The sequence below is a fragment of the Rana temporaria genome, chromosome 9 (assembly GCF_905171775.1).
Source record: "Rana temporaria chromosome 9, aRanTem1.1, whole genome shotgun sequence".
In the NCBI taxonomy this organism is placed as follows: Eukaryota; Metazoa; Chordata; class Amphibia; order Anura; family Ranidae; genus Rana; species Rana temporaria.
In genome coordinates, this window is record NC_053497.1 from 147,963,912 (window position 1) to 147,988,880 (window position 24,969).

Below are 24,969 nucleotides of genomic sequence, written 5' to 3' on the forward strand. Positions count from 1 at the left end.
GACGTCCCTAAAAATGTTTTGTCACAAATCTTCAAAGGACAGGAACCACTGGCAGAGCAGACCACATTGTGCCTGTACATGGAGGAGAAACAAATTGAAATGTGGTGGAGTCATCTTATGGCGGTTTGTGGACCTGTATGGCTTCCCTACATCAGCTAAAGGTTCACATGTGCCTTTGTGAAGATTATTGGGCACGCATGTAGGTATTTGGACGTAGTTGCTTACATAGGGGGAAATGTTCAGAATTGATGATGTAAGCTTGATGTGTTCAAGAGGACAAGGAGAATTGTGTAATTGTGGTCCGATAAATGCTGAACTTTGCTCGGCACATTTATGAATGACATCTGCCTTTTTTGCTCTCTGTGTGCTATTGAAGAGTACAGGTTCTCTGGCATTCAGCCATTTTGGGGTTGAGATTTGTGTAAAAAGGTCACAAGAGAAGCTTCGGGCCAGCTGCAGTTTTAGTGCAACAAGGGATCACCAAGGTTTCAATGTCATTTTCATTTGATTAAGGTTTTAAAGCCCTTATGTGGGGGATGAGTTTTCATCTTTTATATTTAACTTTGTGTGCTGTAGTTTTTATACATTGTCATGGGAATACATGTTTTATTTAAAGGTATTTTTTCAGTGATTGGAGAAATTGGTGTACTGTTTTTTTTTCCCATCTGGCATATGTGGCATAGTTCTTTAAACATTAGTAGCTTCTACTGGTTATGATCTGTTTGCTTATTTGTCAATTCCAGGTCCATGTGTTGCAATTGTTAATCAGTTTTCTGATAGATGGATTATAGAAGTAATGCACTAGCACATTCCTGCTAAAAATGAGTTCCCCACAAATGGGTTGAATCCATTGTACAGGAATTGGGTGCAATTTCTGAGTGCATGCCTCATGTTTTTCACTTGTCGGTTCACTCGGCAAAACTATGTCCATCGCAGGGCTCTTTGTGCAGATAGTTCATGAGCAAGGCTTTCGCTCACTGGTGGGGAAACGGCATTAAAATTGCTCCATGTTGTGAGTTGGCTATACTCTGCCAGTATTGTTACACAGGAGCAGCTTGTGACAGGTGCATGCAGACAGTTTAAACATTACCGCTCTAATACTGAAAGTTACATAGGATGTTGATTATAAACAATTTCATGAAGGCTATCAAAGTCATTGGCTGCATTTTGGTTATAAGAACCTGAAGATCACACTGGGCATGACTTTGCAGTGATAAGCAGCTACCATGCTGCATTCTTGGGGTGTAAATCCCTGGATGGTATGTGAATGTGTTTAACACTAACCCTAACTACAGAGTAGCACTGTAGTGGTGTCTTGCAGCACAATCAAGCAATGTGGTTTGAACGTATCTTTTTTTACTACATTAAAGCGATTTTTCGAAAAAGTTAATGTACTATTGCGCTTTTTTTTTTTTTTAAATCATGTAATTTTGGGCCCAATTCTATTGTGATTGGTGGTGACAGCACCTGGACTGACTGATGCTAAGTGGTTTGGACTCCATCTTTGAGGCTGCCTGGGGCATGTGTTTTTTTTTTATATACAAGTGCTACTGACCTCAGTACCAGGTGGTCAACTCATCTGATCCACAAAAGGAAGCAAGAATCAATGCAAAAAATGTCAATGTTAAACCTGCCTGTTGTAAATGGAACGCCAACAGTGCTTGTCTAGGGTCTGTTTAATAAAGTTCTATATATTGTAATAAACACTTTTGGTTTCCATTTGTATCTCTTGTATAAATCACCCCTGCAAGTTCTCAGAATTCTGGATTGAGTACAATACTTGCCTTAAGACACCTTATCTCCAGTCTCTTCTACCTAGAACCGGATCAGCCAAACTCTAAACTAGCCTCTCCAAGCCTTGGAAATCTTAGAAGTAGCTCAAAGGAGCTGCCCGTTAAACATTAACTAGCAGGGAGTGGAGACTTCACGAGTATGAGTTGGCCAAGGCTGCAATGCTATAACCAATACAAGTACTGTTTACTGCAATACTTTCCCATCTGAGTTTTCTCAGTTTTCTGATTGACAAAAAAACTCAAACTAATGCTGATAAGCCCGATGGCAGGGTGGCCTTAAAATACAGGGTTTGTTTTGTCATTTCACATGAGATGAATAATCTGTTCAAACTTGAATTTTGTCCACATGTTCCTTCTAGATGTTCTGCCTCAGTCTAAAAATCAACAAGGCTGTTTGGTCATCATTGGACTTTCTAGAATACAGCAATAAAAAAAAAAATCGGGCATTAAATTTCCCTTTACAGTAAAACCTTGGATTGTGAGCATAATTCGTTCCAGAAACATGCTTGTATATGAAAGCACTCTTGTATCAAATTTCTCCATAAGAAACCATGGAATTTCAAATGATTCCTTCCACAACCATGCATTTATTACTAAATCTTTCAGTTTATAGTCTGTATAAAAAGATTATAGTGATGTGTAATCATAAAATGTCCATCCACAAATGGAAGCCTCCAGCAGGCGCTATAGAGTATGAAAGGGGCACTTCCAAGTGTAGCAATATGGTTACATTTAATGAAAGTAAAACATTTAGCAACTTGCATAGTTGATGATTTAAAAGGGGCACGTTTAAGTTTGCAGGTCTATGTCCACATAGACCAGGGGTGCCCAACATTTTGAAGAGCGAGGGCCACTTAAGCAACTTGGTAACCAGTTGAGGGCCACAATGAGCGGAGAGGGCGGATGACAGGTCACGGCTACTATATAGGCCCTCTGATCCGCCCAGATGAAAGGGGACAAATTCCCTTCTGTTGTTCAGATTGGAGGTAGGCGGGCGTAAACAGACATCTTTCGATTTCTTCCTCTACCACCAGCTTCATTCACAACACCGATTTTTGTGGTATGGGGGGTCGGCAACCTATGATCTGGGCTTGTCAACCCACCATTCCAGAGCAGGAGGTCGCAGGCCACATCAGAGTGCTCCACGGGCCACATGTGGTCCCCGGGCCACTGGTTGGCCACCCCTGACATAGACCATGGGTCTTCAAACTACAGCCCTCCAGGTGTTCAGGAACTACAATTCCCATCATGTCTGTGAATGTCAGAGTTTTGCAATGCCTCATGGGATTTGTAGTTTCGCAACAGCTGGCAGACCATAGTTTGGAGACCCATGACATAGACCATCCCCTGCACCGCCGACTCACCGCTGTCAGTCTGTAATCGTGACTGGGAAGACTACCCTGCAGTGGAGCGATACACGGAAAGGACGTTGGCGGTGCAGAGATGGTCTATGTGGACAGCTTTAGCCCGGATACCTGCATACTTGATGTGCCTCTTTTAATCATCAACCATGTAAGTTGCTAATCGTAACCATATTGCTACACTTAGAGGTGCCTCTCTTCTCTTTTATACTCAGTTGTGACATGATGCTACTCTTATATATCAAGTCAAAATGTATTTAAAAAATTTGCTTGTTTTACAAAATGCTCTCAAACCAAAGTTTTACTGCATAGCCCAACTGTAGGCAACTTTTTTTTAAAGAGTTTTTTTTATAATATCCTCAGGTTTTGATTGCTGCTGTTGTCTCCTTGTGTCGTCCGTCAGGGTAGGAACAAAGGGGAGCTCTTGCACAGTATCACGATTTTAGCAGAATGAGGATCAAAAGGCAGCTTAAGGCCCAGCTTTTGTGGGGGGGTGTTCCCCCCCCCCCTTAAATCCTGCATATTTTACAGGATTTATAGTGCCAACAGTTTGCACAGTGCTTTACAACATGAGGGCAGACTACTGTTGCAGTACAGGAGGATTCAGATGGCCCTTGTTGGCGCTTGGGCCCCTTTGACACTGGGGTGGGAGGTGCGTTGACGGTATAGCGGCGCTACTGTCAGAATTGTGGTATTTGGCAGCTAGTTGTGCAGTTTTAACCCCCGCTAGCAGCCAAAAATGGTTAATACCGCCTGCAGTGCTCCTCTGCAGAGGCGTATTACCGCTTGAAAAACTCAGTGTGAAAGAGGCCTTTCAATCTAGGAGGGATGTTGTTCCTGAAATGGGTGGGGTGCAACAATATAGTTTAGGTGCTGTGAAATGCAAGGTTCATGAACAAAATGCTTGAGTATGCCACTTATCACAGGTACAGCACTGTCAATTTATGCAGTACTTTACACACATTACATTTACTATGGGGTTTGCAACTGTGTGAAGCTCAGTTTATATATGAACACTCTGCTTTAGAACTTGCTTACTGCTTCTCACTATACAGTACGCACTATTCTGCTTACTGATAAAGCCACCATTGATGTTCATTGGATGAATGCCAAGTATGGACAGGCGGCCCTAACATGAGTAAGGGAGAGAAAGAGCTCTATTGCTAAACTAGAATAATTGTGTATTTGCGACTTGTATTAGTACCTGCATAGTGATAGAGCTGCTCTTAGGCAGGCCATATATTATACAATTTTTCTTTTGGATTTACTAAAACCATAGAATGAGGTCAAACCGTTTTAATTTTATATGCAATCCAGCAAGCCCCTTGCACTACATAGTTGAAGGGAAATCCAAAGGAAACTGAATAAGAAAATTGTATAACGTGGCCAGCTAAAAGTATGGGTTTGCGGCCCCCCCCCCCCCCCCCCCCCCATCATTATACTTATCTATGTGGCTGCAGCGTTGGGCCAATGCTGCATCTGTCCCCTGGTGTTTCTGCACTGGGAACAAAGCCATTGTTTGTGTTCGATGGCTCGGTTCTTACAGCTCCCCGAGCAGAGAGCTGCTGGCTGTCAATCGGCAGGTCTCCTGCTCCTCCACACTGGAGTGGCTCTCCATCAGTCCAGGCACCTGGTGGATCCAGACTCAGGATGATGTGGTGCCTGGACTGATCTGTGTGACGTCAGCAGGGGGGGGGTTACAAACAATGTAGCTGCTGACTTAAAATATTTGGACATTTACTGAGTGCCCCCGAGGTCTGCACCGCAGCCAATTTTCAAATCGGCTGTTGGGTGCTGCTTCCACCATTCGTTGTATCTGGCAGCGACGCAGGGGACGATTTGGCCTGCCTACTGCCCGGGTGGAGAAAACCTGTCTTCATGCAGGGTCAGTATGATCTGTGGCTGAAAAAATGTAGTAGATATTCTGTGCAAAAAGGGCATATAGCTCAATTGGCAGAGGGGCCCAAGGAAGTGCATATCCTTTCCACAACCTCAAGGGGCGTCTCTGCCAATCGAACTACCTATGTGCCCCCTTTTTGCTCTGACTTTCAAGGATTGTTGGAAGCTGAACCTGCATGAGGACATCAAATAGATATGGTCCTATTCGCTCTTGATTACACCTTATCATTAACCCATAGTTCATTTATGTATGGTTACTGGTGAAATGGTGAACTCGGAGATGGAACAATTTAGATCACTGCTAATGGCTTGTATTAATGGCTTGTATATCTCTTGCATAAAGCGAACAAACAAATAGTGATAGACGAAAATCTGACGGGGTGGTTCGCGAACGCTAAGCGCAAATGTTCGCAAACTGCAAGTTCGCAGTGGGCCGCTTGACTTTAATGGCAGGTGAACATTACAAACCTGCAGGTCATATTTACAGCCACAAAATACTTACTAGCTGTGCACAAATAGTCCCACAACATGGACACTGACCTACCAGAAGTATTAAGCAGAAAACTGGATACAGAAGTAAGTGTTGGCCATTACAGGCCCCAAAAATTATCTGACAGGCGTTCACCTGACAGCAAACAACTTTGTATTCTGTGGCTGGAGGTACATTAGGCATTCACAGGATAAGTAAGTGCAGGCCCCAAAAATTAGGCATTCAACAGACATAAAAGGCCTTTTATGCTGCTGTATTTACCGAAGACGGACCATGAATTGTTATGGGTGGTGGTGGATATTTGTGGTCTGTCATGAGGAATTTGAGTGGAACATGGGTCACGTGTTGAATTCCTCCAAGATCCATGCCTCATTCATTTTTAGAAATGTGAGGTAGTCAACACTGTCGTGAGCTAGGCGAGTGTGCTTATCGGTCACGAGGGGTAAGCCAACAGTTCCATTGCAAATTGTGCAAGCTCTGGCCAGAGGTCAAGCCTGCCCACCCAGTAGTCCAGGGGTTCATGACTTCTCAGTGCGTCCACATAGGCCGTTAGCCCGATGTAGTCGGACACCTGTCGGTCTAGGTGTTTCCTGATGCTGGATCCGGAGGACAGCTGTCGATGGGTCGACTGAAAGAATAATCTCATATCATTAGTGACCAACACATCTTCAAACCGCCCTCTTCTTGCAGGCGCTGTTGGATTGGTACCTGCAACTGCTTCTCTGCGAGTGGAAATTCCTCTGCTAGCGCACGCAAAAGCAGAATGCAGCATTTCTCGAAGCAATACCTGGAAGTGCTGCATTCTGATAGCGGTAACATTTCTGCAATTTTTTGTTTGTACCGGGGGTCTAAGTACATTGCCACCCAGTACTGGTCTTTGCCCTTTATGCTTTTTATACGGGGGTCCCTCCTAAAACACTGGAGTATGAAGGCCCCCCCATTTGCACTAAACTGGAAGTGGTGTAGTGGCCTGGCTCCTGCTCATCATCCAGGATAATGTCGTCCTCGTTCTCCCCCCATCCATGGACAACTCCAGGGATCCCAGAAAGGTTTATTTTCCAATAGTTTTTATTGAAAGAAAATGAGTATTACAAACAACACTGAAGCATCGCCACAAAAGTGTTAACAAACACCTAAGGTCTCCATCCCAATACATAACACCATATATTATTCGGCATCATCATCGTAACAAAAAGCATAATAAAATACTCCAGGGTAAAACACTGAGTGTGGTTCTCCCCAATTAATCGATGACCAAACCTTAGTAGGCCCAAGACCTGCCGGTCAAGAGACCTGGATCTGGAAACCCCAAATCCATTCTGTTGCCTCTATTACTATCCGAACGGGAGGACCCGCTTTGTAAGGCTTCTGTTGGAAAGATGGAGGTGTAAAAAATAAAAATAAATAAGCAGTATCGTATATGGAAAAGAAAAGAAGAAAAAGAAAAGAGCAAAAAAAAAAAAAAAGGAGAGGGAACAGATAGGAGAGCAACCGACCAGCCCCTAGAAATCAATTAAATGGATCCATGACCGTAGCTCACACCTCCAGCGATCTTAGATCGCTAGCCAAGTAAGCCAGCCACGGGTCCCAAACCTTATGGAAAATCTCCAGCTTGTCCTGAATCAGTGCCGTCAATCTCTCATTTAGCATTAACCATGACAGCTTCCGTTTAAGCTGTTCGAGCGGCAAGGAGGCGGCGCGCCAATTTCTGGCTATCGTGATCTTGGCTGATATAAAGATAAACTTAAGCAATCGCCTTTGGGCTTTAGAGGCCTCCACCACCCTGTCGCCCAAAAGAGCCTGCTTTGCAGATTTAGTCATGTTCAACTGGGTCAATGAGTAGATAAAATTATATACCCTAATCCAGAACCTTCTGACCTTTGGACATGACCACCAGATGTGATAGGCAGTTCCCACCTGGCCACATCCCCGGAAACAGTTGGGGGTGGCCCCATGAACAAAGGTAGCGAGTCTGGCCGGCACCATATACCATCTAAGCAGCACTTTATAATTGGCTTCTATAATGGACGTGTTTATAAGTGACTTAGAAGCAGTCTCTGCCAGCTCACACCACTTATTTAGATCAAAGGTTTCCTGCAGGTCCTCCTCCCACCGGAGCATGTAATTCAGCTTAGTGGAAGACGACATCAGCATCGCATATAACTCAGAAATATGTCCCCGTAAACTGTCATAGCGAACGCAAAGATACTCCATGGGGGTATGAACCTCCAAGTCTCCCTGGCGGGCCAACATTTGTATAAAGTGACGTATCTGAACATATCTGTAACATTCTATCAATGGCATTTGATACTTCTCCCGCAAAACCTGCTCAGAGAGAACCCTCCCTCTGTCGCAAAGGTCCGCTATGCGCAGTAGTCCCTTATTCGTCCACCATTGGAAAGCAACTGGGTCGAGACCCGGGGTGAAAGCACGATTTCTCAACAGGGGGGCCAATGGGGAATGAGGCGATTTAAAAGCCTGTGTTCTAGGAAGCTGAACCTGCATGAGGACATCAAATAGATATGGTCCTATTCGCTCTTGATTACACCTTATCATTAACCCATAGTTCATTTATGTATGGTTACTGGTGAAATGGTGAACTCGGAGATGGAACAATTTAGATCACTGCTAATGGCTTGTATTAATGGCTTGTATATCTCTTGCATAAAGCGAACAAACAAATAGTGATAGACGAAAATCTGACGGGGTGGTTCGCGAACGCTAAGCGCAAATGTTCGCAAACTGCAAGTTCGCAGTGGGCCGCTTGACTTTAATGGCAGGTGAACATTACAAACCTGCAGGTCATATTTACAGCCACAAAATACTTACTAGCTGTGCACAAATAGTCCCACAACATGGACACTGACCTACCAGAAGTATTAAGCAGAAAACTGGATACAGAAGTAAGTGTTGGCCATTACAGGCCCCAAAAATTATCTGACAGGCGTTCACCTGACAGCAAACAACTTTGTATTCTGTGGCTGGAGGTACATTAGGCATTCACAGGATAAGTAAGTGCAGGCCCCAAAAATTAGGCATTCAACAGACATAAAAGGCCTTTTATGCTGCTGTATTTACCGAAGACGGACCATGAATTGTTATGGGTGGTGGTGGATATTTGTGGTCTGTCATGAGGAATTTGAGTGGAACATGGGTCACGTGTTGAATTCCTCCAAGATCCATGCCTCATTCATTTTTAGAAATGTGAGGTAGTCAACACTGTCGTGAGCTAGGCGAGTGTGCTTATCGGTCACGAGGGGTAAGCCAACAGTTCCATTGCAAATTGTGCAAGCTCTGGCCAGAGGTCAAGCCTGCCCACCCAGTAGTCCAGGGGTTCATGACTTCTCAGTGCGTCCACATAGGCCGTTAGCCCGATGTAGTCGGACACCTGTCGGTCTAGGTGTTTCCTGATGCTGGATCCGGAGGACAGCTGTCGATGGGTCGACTGAAAGAATAATCTCATATCATTAGTGACCAACACATCTTCAAACCGCCCTCTTCTTGCAGGCGCTGTTGGATTGGTACCTGCAACTGCTTCTCTGCGAGTGGAAATTCCTCTGCTAGCGCACGCAAAAGCAGAATGCAGCATTTCTCGAAGCAATACCTGGAAGTGCTGCATTCTGATAGCGGTAACATTTCTGCAATTTTTTGTTTGTACCGGGGGTCTAAGTACATTGCCACCCAGTACTGGTCTTTGCCCTTTATGCTTTTTATACGGGGGTCCCTCCTAAAACACTGGAGTATGAAGGCCCCCCCATTTGCACTAAACTGGAAGTGGTGTAGTGGCCTGGCTCCTGCTCATCATCCAGGATAATGTCGTCCTCGTTCTCCCCCCATCCATGGACAACTCCAGGGATCCCAGAAAGGTTTATTTTCCAATAGTTTTTATTGAAAGAAAATGAGTATTACAAACAACACTGAAGCATCGCCACAAAAGTGTTAACAAACACCTAAGGTCTCCATCCCAATACATAACACCATATATTATTCGGCATCATCATCGTAACAAAAAGCATAATAAAATACTCCAGGGTAAAACACTGAGTGTGGTTCTCCCCAATTAATCGATGACCAAACCTTAGTAGGCCCAAGACCTGCCGGTCAAGAGACCTGGATCTGGAAACCCCAAATCCATTCTGTTGCCTCTATTACTATCCGAACGGGAGGACCCGCTTTGTAAGGCTTCTGTTGGAAAGATGGAGGTGTAAAAAATAAAAATAAATAAGCAGTATCGTATATGGAAAAGAAAAGAAGAAAAAGAAAAGAGCAAAAAAAAAAAAAAAGGAGAGGGAACAGATAGGAGAGCAACCGACCAGCCCCTAGAAATCAATTAAATGGATCCATGACCGTAGCTCACACCTCCAGCGATCTTAGATCGCTAGCCAAGTAAGCCAGCCACGGGTCCCAAACCTTATGGAAAATCTCCAGCTTGTCCTGAATCAGTGCCGTCAATCTCTCATTTAGCATTAACCATGACAGCTTCCGTTTAAGCTGTTCGAGCGGCAAGGAGGCGGCGCGCCAATTTCTGGCTATCGTGATCTTGGCTGATATAAAGATAAACTTAAGCAATCGCCTTTGGGCTTTAGAGGCCTCCACCACCCTGTCGCCCAAAAGAGCCTGCTTTGCAGATTTAGTCATGTTCAACTGGGTCAATGAGTAGATAAAATTATATACCCTAATCCAGAACCTTCTGACCTTTGGACATGACCACCAGATGTGATAGGCAGTTCCCACCTGGCCACATCCCCGGAAACAGTTGGGGGTGGCCCCATGAACAAAGGTAGCGAGTCTGGCCGGCACCATATACCATCTAAGCAGCACTTTATAATTGGCTTCTATAATGGACGTGTTTATAAGTGACTTAGAAGCAGTCTCTGCCAGCTCACACCACTTATTTAGATCAAAGGTTTCCTGCAGGTCCTCCTCCCACCGGAGCATGTAATTCAGCTTAGTGGAAGACGACATCAGCATCGCATATAACTCAGAAATATGTCCCCGTAAACTGTCATAGCGAACGCAAAGATACTCCATGGGGGTATGAACCTCCAAGTCTCCCTGGCGGGCCAACATTTGTATAAAGTGACGTATCTGAACATATCTGTAACATTCTATCAATGGCATTTGATACTTCTCCCGCAAAACCTGCTCAGAGAGAACCCTCCCTCTGTCGCAAAGGTCCGCTATGCGCAGTAGTCCCTTATTCGTCCACCATTGGAAAGCAACTGGGTCGAGACCCGGGGTGAAAGCACGATTTCTCAACAGGGGGGCCAATGGGGAATGAGGCGATTTAAAAGCCTGTGTTCTAGAGACCCTATCCCAAATATCCAAGGAAAAGGATAAAGATGGGCATAAAATGGTGGGTCTGTCTTTAGGCGGAAGCCACAATATATGGGAAATAGGAGACGGGCGACAAGCGTAGGATTCCATGATCATCCAGATCGCCTGTGACCGCTTTGAATGGAACCTGGAGAGTTGGGCTAACTGAGCCGCATAGAAATATTTCTGCAGGTTAGGTAGGCCCAATCCTCCCTTCCGTTTCAAGGTATACATAGTGCGTTTGTTCACCCTAGGCCTCTTGTCTCCCCAGATGAATTCAAGGATTTTTCTTTGTAACAACTCCAAGTCACTGCGCACCAAGGCTATCGGTAATGTACGAAATAAGTACAATATCCTTGGCAAGATGTTCATCTTTATAGAGTGGAGTCTGCCAAACCACGATGGAGGGTGGATTCGCCATTTCGCCAGGTCCTCGATCATTTTTTTAATTAAGGCTGGGTAATTCTTTTTATACAAGGTTTGGAGAGAAGAGGTCAGATTGACTCCCAAATAAGAAAGCATTTCAGATTCCCAATGGAACCGATGTGTTCTTTCGATCACTGACTGGACAGAACTAGACAAAGAGATATTGAGGGCCCTAGATTTACTATGGTTTATTTTCAAACCCGAGATATCTGAAAATGGCTTTAGAATATTATATAGATTGGGTAGGGACGTGATTGGTGAGGACATAGTCAGCAACAAATCATCGGCAAAAAATAAACATTTATGCTCGTAGCCACCACCAACGATCCCCCGAACATCCTGGCAGTCCCTGATTTTTATTGCTAACTTTATTGCTTGTATGTGACATCACATACAAGCACGTGGGCTGGATGCGAGAGTTGGATCAACAGGATGAGTGTGCCAGGCCAGGTAGATGTGTCACATCTCTGCTTCCTTTCTGCATATCACACATATAGATGAGAAGAGGGTTCAGCGGTGGAGCAGATGAGCAGGAGAGTAAAGTAGTGAGGAAAATGAGCAGAAGAGTTTCACAGATGGGACAGAAGAGCTGAAGGGTACAGCGGTGGAAGAGATGAGAAGGGGCTTTGGCAGTGGGACAGAAGAGCAGGGGGGTGGGGCAGATGTGAAAGTAGGTGTATTCATGGGACAGATGAGCAGGTGGGGGGGTACAGAGGTGAGACAGATGTGCAGGAGCTACATCGGTGGGGCAGATGGGTTCAGTGTTAGGACGGTTGAGAAGGGGATTCAGTAGTGAGACAAAAGAGCATGGGGATACATTGGTGGAGCAGATGTGCAGGGAAATACAGTGGTGGGGCAGATGAGAAAAGGGGGAGAGGTTTAGCCCACTCAGCAGCCCCCCTTAGATGTGTTAAACAATAGCCCAGCACTAGGGGAGAACTGCAGTGAGTCAACCACATAAATTTAGTACAAGTCAATAGGTATACCCCCTGAGTTCTATCATCTTATTTTACACAGAGTTACCAACAACTAGCACTATAGCCAGGGTTTATAGCCAAGGATTTCATACAAACCTGGTTTGATGTAGCCTCACATTTCTCTATTGATAACATCTTACAATGATGAAATACCCATCTATACTATTCACCTCCCTGTTTTTTTGGGGGGATATGTTCTAGTGCAGGGGTAGGCAACCTTAGAGAGATGGAGATCTACTTGAACACTGAAGTCAAAGATCACTGGGAAGTGTCCTGTTAGGGCTGGTTCATACCAGAACGCAATGCCAGAAAGGCATGTTCCATGTGCGTTTCCTGCACCTTGCGTTTAAAATGCACTGCCTTTGTGATCTACTGTAGGTGATGATACATTGTTTTGCAAATGCAGTGGACATAAAAATAAGTACTACAAGAGAGTGCAGGGATCGAGGGGAAATGTGAAGGGTGGTAGAGGACACTGCTATGGGGGATATACAGCAGTGTCCGCCACCCCCTTCATGTCACCCACCCCACACACTAGTGTTCTTTCTCTCTCTCTCTTTTCCCACAAGACCGAAAACCAGCACAGTTCTGGACAGGGGGCAGGAGCTGGCCGAGTGACTTTTCATATTTACAAGCTGGTGATTGGTTGCTTAGGACCTAGCAACCAATCACCTGTGGGTTACTGAGAAAAGTTAACTTGGCCAGTCCCTCCGCCCACCCTGTGCTGTCTCTTGCTCTTTGTTGTTCTCTGATGACAGCAGAGGAGACGGGAGGGAGTGAGGAGGACCGAAGGTTTTGGCGGAGCAGACCTTTTCCCAGTCTACCTGTCACCTACCCACGGGCAACGGGTTGCTGAGTCAAAGTTGTTTCTTAGCCCTGTGGGGGAGATTTACTAAAACCAGATTTTGATGCAGTATTCGTAAATTATGCCCCATGTTTCTTGTAATTTGAGTCACCATCTTACCATTAAAGGTATAATATATCTGATCTATATGATCGTTAATTTGTTGCCTAAAATGTCTGATTGTCTTCCCTACATAGAATACCTACTGACTTGTACTATTTTATAGATTGAATATAGGTTATAATTTGTGGTTATCATCCAATTTGTGTGTACCTCAGTTGCTCCTCTACGTTTTTCATTGGCTGCAATTCATGGTGGAGGCAATGCCTGAGCGTGTTTTGCAATGTCAAGCTGCTGAAACCTTGTGTGCGGGTCTGCACGATGGAAGCAAGACAAGCTAGGAGCGGACTGTCAATGCTGTTTGGACTGGAATGGGCTGAAGGGACCACCTGGCATGGAGAGAGACTGTCACTGACTCAGGAGCGGATACGTTGTGTCAGTGAGGTGTCATCATCATCTGCGCTGCTGTCAGGGTTATTAAAGAAAGTCAGTTTCATGTGTGTGCCGCCCATTCTAATTCCTGTCTCTGAGCTACCTACATACTATTTTAAAAAATAGAATAAGAAATATGTTTCTGCCTTAATAACTACCTTAAAGTGGTTGTAAACCCTGAGAGACAACTTAATATATAGTCCATGACACAGGCAGCTGATCGCTGCCTGTGAAAGTGTACTCACATCTGTATTTTCTGTGTAAATCGGCTTTTTCGTTATAATGATGTCACTCACGCTTGCGCACTAATCACCGTCATTAGCGACACCTAAGGAGTGCCGTTATTTCTTTGATATTTTATCCGGAAATGACTGAGCGATCTTCTCCTCTGTGCCGTACAGAGGAGAAGTCTTGTGATGTTTCACTCCTCTGTTTCCTCATTCTCCCCCATGTGACTGAATAAGATGTCACACCATCATTTATAGCTGTGTATGTTGGTTGCCGCGGTAACGTCAATCGAGAACGAGGCTTGGTTTCAGCGCTACGGCGCATGTGCGAGATTTCGCACAGGATAACACTAGGGGCGGAAGTGATGTTAGAAAAGGATTCAATAAACAGGAGTTATAATGGCGCGGTCAGTACCCGGAAATACATAGAACTGGTTTTTAAAAAATGGTATTTACAGGCCCCGGTTTTGAATGAATTATATATGTTATTGTTAAGCATTGCGATTAGCTTGGGTAACATAATAATTGAAAAATTGAAAAAAGCGCCATGGATTTACTTCCTCTTTAAATCACATTGCTAATTGCATATTGTACTTGTGTGTAGCCTAAATACTGAAATTTGTCATTAAACTGTAATTTTGCAACTTTTGGAAATGCCAGTAAAAACTTTGCTGCGCCAGTAAATTTCAATCTGGTAGATTGGCAACACTGCTGTGTGGACCAACCGTTGCCACCTATACTGGGAATGGGGTGGTTTAAAAAGAATCTGCCACTATCCTAAGAATGGGTAAAGATTGATTTGCAAGTCAGACTCGGAGAGAATATGCAAATATATAAAATATTCTGCATACCTGTTCTAGGTTCATTGACTTAGCAAAGCAGTTGAGCAAATTGCATTTTCAGAAGTCCCATGTTCCACAAATTTCCAGTTTTTTTTTTTAATGGTTAGATTAAGTGATGGGGTTCTTTAGTGTAGGGATTTCTTTGTAGAACACTGGGCAACTGCACAAAGCACATTAGTTCTTTGCAGCAATAACCTCATTCTGACAACCAGTGCCAGGCTTCTGTCACAAAATAAATGTGTTTGGATTCCGGACACGCTTCCACTTTAACACTATATTGCCTTGTGTTCACAGTTCAGTTCCCTAGAAGGACATGGTTAGCTAGGAAATGTGTTTAGTTCAGGCTCTTACAAAAGCATTGGGCATGAGTCATTTTCTAGGAATTGTAGAAGCAAAGTGTCAAAGATCACATGCTGCTTTGCACTCTGAATAAACATTATTGTAAAAAAAAGTAAAATTTTATCGCATTAGTGAAATGATAAAATGAGGAATGAGAAATTGTTTGCTAGATTACACTTTAGCTCCTAACTGCATCTCTTCTGGGCATAGATGTTGGGTCCTCCTTTAACATAGAATTGTATAATTAAAGTGGAGGTTCACCCGGAAATGTTAATTTTTAACATTAGATTCATGCTCATTTTGTCAAGGGGAATCGGGTAGTTTTTTTAAAAACGAAGCAGTACTTACCGTTTTAGAGAGCGATCTTCTCTGCCGCTTCCGGGTATGGGCTGCGGGACTGGGCGTTCCTATTTGATTGACAGTCTTCCGACAGGCTTCCGACGGTCGCATCTATCGCGTCACGATTTTCCGAAAGTAGCCGAACGTCGGTGCGCAGGCGCCGTATATATAGAGCCGCACCGACATTCGGCTTCTTTCGGCTACTCGTGACTCGATGTATGCGACCGTCGGAAGACTGTCAATCAAATAGGAACGCCCAGTCCCGAAGACCATACCCGGAAGCGGCGGAGAAGATCGCTCTCTAAAACGGTAAGTACTGCTTCGTTTTTAAAAAAACTACCCGATTCCCCTTGACAAAATGAGCATGAATCTAATGTTAAAAAAATTTTTTTGGGTGAACTCCCGCTTTAAGTAAGCTGTATACCAAAAGTGTTTCTATTGCTCTTAACCTACCCCTGATGCTGTCTAGCCCATGGCCTCTGGGCTCCAGTAGTCAGTGTTTTCCTTGCTTATGTGCTAACTCAGGGACAATGAAGTAAAATATTCATTAATTGATTTCTATTTGTTTAAAGCTGAATTCTTAGGAAAAAAATAACAAAGACTCTGCATCTGGGCTACGCACACAAATATATAAAGAACATAAAAAGCCATAGCTGATTTTAAGGGACTGGTCTCCTTTTTTTTTTTGTTATCCTTATTTGTCCCTTATTTTGGTCTGTTCTATATAGTTGTATATAAAATGCACTTTCAAAAACTGTTTCCCAGTGCGAAACATTTCATCCAATTTCTAAATGGCAGCATTTGTACATTTCAAGTATTTAGCGGTTTAGTATAAGTCAGTATAAAGGAATAGTAGTGGTAAAAAAAAAGGCACTTGTGGGTTTAACAATTTTTTTTTGTAAAATTCTCCTTATACTTCCCTTATTCCTTGCGCCTGCATTCTTAATCCCAGCTGTGCAACAGGTCCCTCAAAGCCACTTCCCCTTGTTGCTCAGTTATTCCAAAGCACTCTGATGTCATAACATACAATGCAGACCAGCAGTCCTGCATTGATAGTGAGGATGCCCATAGCCTGCCCCTAACCTCAAGGACAACACTGGCTGCCAGTGGAGCAATGAATAAAATAATTATAGTTGCCATTTCTGTTCCTCCTAGATCAGGGGTCTCCAAACTGTGAACCAAGATGTGGTCTTTGCTTGCTTTTATCTGACCCTGGGGGCATTATTCCCTCCACTATCAGCAACAGTGGGGCGCGTGTCCCCCCTATCAGATCACCATAGAACAGCGGCTCCTCCTGAGCTGTCAGCTGGGTTGAACAGAAAAAACTACTAGCGCGTACTATTCTTTAGCAGTCTCTTGTAATATGTCCACAATCTCTGACAGTCTCCTGCAGCATATCCCTAATCTAGAACCACACGTTTAGCATGTCTGCAGTGTCTTTCCATCAGTCATAGAATGTTCACAACCTTCAATTACACCAGCAGCTTATCTGCAGTCTTCCATAGTATGTCTATTTGTCCAACAGTTTTCTGGTCAAATATGTTCATGGACAGTTTACAATAAAAAAAAAAAATTTAAAATCATTATGGGTTTATGTTAAGACCCACCTTCTCTCATCAGCCAATCAGAGGAGTTCTTCCCTCGTTGGGCATGCTGGGAGGGGGATATATCTGGGCAACCGCCTTGTGGCCGCTCTGTTCTGTGCGGGGCCAGAGTTCCAGGTGCGGTACTCAACTTCAGGGTGCGCGCATCCATGGGCCCCACCACCATGGCCTGCTTTACTGGGGTCACGGACCATGCGGAGCCTCATCCCAACCAAGAGAGGGGCCCCAGCGACTGGCCAGGTCCCAACCTTCTGCTGAGAGGATCCTAAGCCGGGAGCTGTGCGATGGGGGATTGGCTCGGGAGAACCTAGAATCAGAGGTTGTCCAGGAGGCCTAGACGAACCATTGGGGATCAGGTCACCACACTGCCTGACAGGTATGCTTAAGCTGTCAGTGGGTGACACTATCTGAACTGACTGGGAGGATTCACTCAATCTAATTTCACAAATCTCAAATTGTCGAGCCTGTGGCAGAGGCCTGTTCCTCCCAGTGATTCTTAAGTGGCGCTCCGGCTGCCAGGCCTGTGATAGATGCTTGTCCGGGGGCACTTTACCCACCCTGATTGTGGTGGCGACGAATTGTGTTATATTATTGCTGAGAGCAGGCTTTCTCTCTTTCATATTCAAGGCCTGATACTAAAGTTTCTCTACGCTCATCAACTTCTCTCTCTTGTGTGTCATGTTGATGTTGGCCATGTTAGGCCTTGGAATAAAGCATTGAAAACTCAATTGACGTCTGGACACTTGCTCTTTATTCACACTTACAGCTATTACCCCTAGACCAAGTCAAGAAGGTAACCTAAATAGGCCGATCCCAAACGAAACAGCGGCTCCTTCGGGGGTGATCGCTACATACACACTAAATATAATACTTGGTACAAAATCCGTTGTTGGTAATGACAGCTTCAAGATGCCTCCTGTATGGAGAAACTAGTCGAATGCATTTCTCAGGTGCGATTTAGGCCCATTCTTCCACATAATCAGTATTCAAATCTCAAAGGTTCCGTAGGCCTCTTCTATGAACTCTGATCTTTAGTTCTTTCCATAGATTATCTATTGGATTCAAGTCAGGTGATTGGCTAGGCCATTTTAGTATCTTTATTTGAAACCAATTAAGAGTTTCCGTGGCTTTGTGTTTGGAATTATTGTCTTGCCGAAATGTCCATCCTTGTTTCAGCTTCATCATCCTGGTAGATGGCTGCAGATTTTTATTAAGAACATCTTGGTACATTTCATTCATCCTTCCTTCGATGAAACTAAGTTTGCCAGTACCGTATGCTGAAAAACAGCCCCACACCTACCTCCAAACTTCACTGTTGGTATGGGGGTGTTTTTGGGGTGACGTGCAGTGCCATTTGACATCCAAACAAGGGGCCGGATTCAGATACATTGGCGCATATTTATGCCGGCGTAGCGTATCTTATTTACACTACGACGGACCAGCGCGGAGAGGCATGTACTGTATTCAGAAAGATATTACTCACCAAGATGCGCCAGTGTAACGTATTTTCGACGGCGTAGGGCAGCGTAAGTGTAAGTGGGCGTCACCCCATGCAAATGATGGTCCGACCGTGTCGCAGTGATTTACGTTGGGCGTATCTTAAACGGCGCATGCGCTGTGACGTGGACGGATTGACTGTACCCATCTGCGCATGCTCACAACTACGCCCGGCGTAACCCCTAAGATACGCCGGCCCAACGCCTACGCCCAGTGCATAAATACGCCCAGACATGCACCCGTCAAGTGCAAAAGTACACAAGCATTTTTTAGGACTGCTAGTACTTTTGTTCTTTTTTTGAGGCATGTCTGCACCAGTGGCTAAGACTCGGAGGAAGCTCAATTACTCCCCTGAGGAGAAGGCTCTTATTATTGAGGGCCTTAATAAGTATGGTGCGTGCCTCTATGGGGCACTGACTGGCACTACCAGCAAGGTGAAAAACGATAGGATCCTGCTGGAAATAACCACCCAGGTGAATGCCCTTGGCGTTGCAGCTTGGACCACCAGGGATATTACAAAAAAAATGAACGATCTGCGGCGTCTGGTTAAAGAGAAGCTGGGCAAGATCCGTAGGCATGCCAGTGGCACAGGAGGTGGACCAGCCACCAACATTACCCTCACTGCTGATGATCTGATCATTGCCAGGTGCCTGGAGAGGGAGATAGTTGAGGGCCTGGAGGGCTTTGATTCGGTCGATCAGCCCTTGAGGACAGGTAAGTGTGTTTTATCTTCTCTCTGGTGTGTAGCATGTGTGGGGGTGGAAGGGAACATGAATGAATGAATGACTTGTATAGCGCAACGCATGCGAACTGAATCGCCTCTGGGCGCTTTTTCCAGCCAGTATCTGCTTGGCTGGTGCGGTAATTTTTACCTCATAGGATCATGACACGCTAGGGACACACAGTCATACACACATATATACATATATATACTGGGCCAATTTGGACGAGATCCAATTTTACCTACCAGCATGTCTTTGGAGTGTGGGAGGAAACAGGAGTACCCAGAGGAAACCCACGCAGACACAGGGAGAACATGCAAACTCCAGGCAGATGGTGTCGTGGTTGGAATTCGAACCAGCGAACCTTTTTGCTGCTAGGCGAAAGTGCTACTCACTGCACCACTGTGCTGCCCACATGTGACAAGTGTGTGGGTCCACCAACATGTGAATGTTTTGTGTCATCCACAGATGTCCAGGATGTAGCTGGGCCGTCGTCGGCTGCTCGGCGACCGACCCCATCCCTGGCCGAGAGTGACCCCACCTCACCTGTAGAGGAAGTGGAGGAGGAGCAGGTCACTATTGAGGAAGGGTTCTTTATAGGGTAGGAGACCCCCATACCTGTTCCCTCCCCAACCTCCTCCCCCATCAGGGATAGCCCCTCAAGGGCCACCCCCCATCAGGGATAGCCCCTCAAGGGCCACCCCATCCAGCCTGCCCCAAGCCTCTCCTGCCCCAAGGAAGGCTACCCATAAAACAAGGGGTGTCCCGGAGGCATTGGAGGAGAATTTGGCGAGGGACCAGGCCCGCCAAACCCACCATATGTCTGCCTTAGTGGGGGACCTGCACCATGTTGCAGAGAGCCTGGCCTCCTCGGCTCAGACCCAGGCTGCCTGTACGCTATCTGTGCAGCAGGCCCTCACCCAGCAGGCGGTTCATACTGTTGCCTTCAATGAGAGCCTGCAGGATGTGAGTGCCAATTGTACAGGGATTCTCACATGTCTGGGGGAGCTGCAGGCCACCACATCAGGCCTTGTAACGGAGGTTCGGAGCCTGGCAGAGGCAGTCCAGGCCAATACGGCTGCCATGCAGGTGGAGGGGAGGAGCCTGGCAGCTGCTGTACAAGAGGAGGGGAGGCAGACACGGCGCCACCTGCGCAATACCACCACCGCCAGCTGCAGATGCAGGCAGTGACAAACACTTACCTCCACCGCATTGCCCTGGCATTGGAGGGCAGCCTGGCAGCCAGGGAGAGACCGGGGGATGTACCTCCACCAGACAACCCCCCCCCCCACCTGAGGCTCCCCCCAGGCAACTGCGGACCAGGAGCCTAGGCGCAGCCCACGCCAGGGCGTGCATTCTCCTTGTGCCATGATGAATGTGTGTGTTTAACTTGTAAAGATGCGTTCCACGAGGTATCTCCTGACTGCTGATCCCTCAGCAGACGGTGTACCCCCTGGGTAGGGGGGCACTTTGGGGTTCGGGGGTCAGGTCTTCACGTAGGTCAATCTCCAGGCCCTTTCTCATGGCGTAGTTGTGCAGAATGCAACATGCACCGATGATCTGGCACACAAAGTTTGGGGAATACAACAGGGTCCCCCCGGACTTATACAGGCATCGGAAACGGGACTTCAGGATGCCAAATGTGCATTCCACCACTGCACGGGTACGTATGTGTGCAGCATTGTATTTGCTCTCTCCTCTGGTTTGGGGATTCCGGAAAGGAGTCATGAGATGGGGCCCAAGTGCATATGCAGAGTCACCTGGAAGGGAAAAGACAGGAGGATGTTAGTCGTGCATGTGCCCCTCGTGATGTCTGCATCATGGGGTCGGACAGTCATGCCTGACTCCCATGTCACTTACCAACCAGGCAGCTGTCCCCGTACACGTTCTGTTCAAATTCTGTAGGATTGGTGCTTTGACGGTATATGTAGCTGTCGTGGCTGGCCCCTGGGTGTTTGGCACGTACGTGCCATATGAGGCATTGGGCATCGGCTATCACCTGTACGTTGATGGAATGCCAGTGCTTACGATTGCAGTATAGGTGCTCTGTGTCATTGCCACATGTGTGCAATCAATGACCCCCACGGTGCGTGGGAATCCTGCAATTCTGACGAAATCTGCCATTGCCTTCTGCCGCAGATGCTCCTGGGTGGGTCTGATGAAGTGGTGGGACATGGGTCTGAGGATTGCAGGGACAACCTGGTGCACACATCTGCTCATGGTGGATTGTGACATCCCAGCCACGACTCCACTTGCTCTTTGAAAAGATCCACTTGCAAGGAAATGGAGTGTTGCCAGTACCTTGACCAGTGGCTGCACTGCATGTACGCGGTGTGTCTTGTTGGTGATGTCATCATGCAGGGTTGTGGCTAATTCCATGATGGCTCCAGGGCTGAATCTGAAGATGCGATACACCTCTGATTCACCCATGCCAAAGACGTCAATGCGTGTTTGGTATATCCTCTCCTGTGCCCTCCTACGTGGCCGTAGACGCAGTAGTGCTATGACCACGGCTGCCCCTGGCATGTTAGCATATAGATGTGTTGTCCTGCAAGTGTGGTTGCTCAGCTCGTCTGTAACGGTGCTGCTGTGGCTGCTCTCCAGCTGACTTGTGCACGTCTGGTGCAAAGTTACCCCTGCTTTATGAGGGGTAACTTTACGCCAGACATTCCACTTACGCGCACCGGCCAAACGTAAGTTTCTGAATCGGCGTATCTCGCTCATTTGCATATTTGAATACGAAATCAATGGGAGCGGCAGATGTGTCCAGCGTAAATATGCGCCTACCATACGCCGGCGTAAGAATTTTATGTCGGTCGGAAGAAGCCTATTTTACGGCGTATCTAGTTTTCTGGGCACGGCACAAAGATACAATGGCGCAAGTTTACACTTACGCGGCATATATCGAGATACGTCGGCGGAAGTGCTTTCTGAATCCGGACCAAGGTGTGTATTATGGCAAACTTTTGGTCTCATCTGACCAGGCTGTATTCTCCCAGTATTTCACTGTGTTATTCCATTTTCTTTACACATAACTTTATTTCTGAACCTATTTGTTTTGGTTTCTATGTATGGGTTGTTACCGAGGTGGTGAAAATATTATGTCAATAGCACCTTCAGAAATATATTTACCTAGAAAAATGGTGACGTGTTCAATACTTTACCCGCTGTATAAAATCCCTGTAAGCGCATTTTAACTGGATCCTTGGCTACAAGGCCACAAAACGTAAGAAGGAGCAAGAAAAAGGGCACAGGGAAAAAGATAAAGGAGGGAATAGAAAGACCACAGAACCCCATATTTCTAACAATTTTTTTAGTGGTAAATACAGTGAACATTATGTGGCTTTATGAAGTAAGTGAGTTTGATGTACACTGTCTGCCCTCCTAGACCTACAGTCCTTTATTCAACTAGTTAGCCTTAGTATCGCTCTAATCAGGTGCTTAAAAAAGAACACCCTGCTGCATTGCAATTTATGGTCCGGCATCACTGAGATGTGGATCTGGGGACCGGACGCATGGATAGGAGAGGAGGTGCCATTGAACCCTGTATTCATGCAAGTGTGGTACTGACACAATTATGTGTAGGTTGCTTTGTGCCACCCCTGGCAGTTCCACTTCCCTTGGCCACGGCTCTTGTTGGCTTCTGCAAAAACTTCAGGCCCAATTACACTGCTGTCAATTCAAATGTAATCTTGATGTGCACTGTAGTTCATCCAGGTCCTGCTATTTTGCTTCAGTCAATTCCACTTACTCCCGTCAGTGATCCAAAAACCTCTGCTTGTGGAAAAGAAGAATTCATGTAGACACCAACAGCCGCGGGGCCCGCTTTGTCATCAAGCTGTTGCGTGATATCTTCCAAGCTGGGTTCCTACTTTCGTTTCGGGTTCGGGCGGACAAGTTTGGCCTTCCTGCATGGATGGCGTTTAGGCAGAGGCGTATCTAGTGAAAATGGCGCCTATGGCAAGCACTGAAACTGCGCCCCTGTCAAAACAGTTGAAACCTTTCAGATAACCAGGGATAGGGAGGGACGCAAGCAAACTGAAAGCAAAATCAATTACAGTCACTGTGCCCATCAAAAGCAGCCACTGTACCATCAATGGCCAGTCATCGGCCATCATGGGGGCGCCTGTCACTCCCCTCCCCAGGCCAAGCTGCAATATTAGCAATTGCTGTGCCGGCGTCACGCTTCAGCAGACCGGCTGCAACGCGGGGAGCTACATTGGTGCAGGAGGCGGCCGCAGGAGGACGGGTGTTTTTTTTTTCGTGCGGGGGGGTAGCTTTTTGCTGCCCCCCTCCCCATGGCGCCCATGGCACTTGCCATGGCTGCCATACCCTAGATACGCCACTGCGTTTAGGTATCATCAGCTGCGTCACGCAGCCAGGGAGCAGTTCCCGTTGCCCCCTAGTCTCAAACCAATGCAGAACAGATATGCCCATATATACACTATGATTTTAGTAATAAACTTACCTTTAATAACAGTCTTCCATTCCGGTATTGCTGGCTGGTGCTGTTCCTTGCAGAGTGCATTTGGTATCACTCCACCTGTGACAGGAGGCAGCGCTATACAGGCATCGGCTTATGCGGATCTGCTCCACAGATGCTTGCGTCCCCTACCGCCAACCTCATTCATAACCCCAATGCTCTGGGATGGCGGGTCGGCATCCCGCGATCTGGGCTTGCCGACCAGCCAGCCCAGATCAGGAGGTTGTGGGCCACATCAGAGCACTCCGCGGGCCACATGTGGCCCCCGGGCCACTGGTTGGGCACCCCTGGTATCGGTGGTACAGGATCTATTCGAGAGAGCTTCTGACATTCCTGCTTTTGCTTAGCAATTTAAAAAGTAACCAAGCCAGGCAATCAGTGATCTGATGCAGGCAGTCTCGGATCTCACTTCTTTTAAGGCAGATGCAGTTACGGTCAGACATTCCCCTGGTGACAGATCTAAGAGGAAAGGGTAATTTAATCTCGTTCGAACAATGACTGTTTTCTCCTCCTTAATTGCCCATGTGCCTCAGAAGCTATTCACACAATGTTTTATCCTTCCTGCATGTTTATTGTGTTCTTTACCCACACATGAAGGCATATTTTCTATGCATGATTTTCATCATGTGTCCAACAAAGTGTAATCTTTATAAATAAGAGACCCTCAATGTTACCATATGTGCATTTTTGCTGATTACCCCTCCATATCTCAGTCTTGTTTTAAAGCTTGTCAATGTGCAGAATAATTTAAGAAGGCTGAGGGCTGCTGATTCAGGATCACCTGATATGCAGATACTTGTCCTGGGTCAGTGACTCATCAAATAGTGAAGCATGAGGTTGACAGCTCTGGGGACCGGATTACAGGCAGGCCATATGTATGGACATCTAAAAAATACATTGGGGGCGATTCAATAGAGCAGTTTCGACAAGTTCTGATGAGTGCAACAGATTCAGGTAGTTCTTAATTGTGCCACTTTAAGAACCTGTTGCTATGACTGCAACATATTCAAAAAGAATTGCCGCCAATTCACAGATTAGGAAAGAATTGGAGGAATCCATAGTGGAAAAGGATCTGGGTGTTCTGTTCGATCATAAGCTTAATAATAGCATGCAATGCTAAGCTGAAGTTTCCAAAACTAGCAAAGTCCTTTCTTGTATTAAGAGCCCCTGTACAGATCATTGGTAAGACCTCATCTGGGATATGAAATTCAGTTTTTGGCTCCAGTTCTTAAAAAGGATATAGTGAAAATGGAGAAAGTGCAAAGAAGGTCCGCCTGTTAGTTTTGTCGAAGCACCTGAACGGCCACTCGATTCTTCT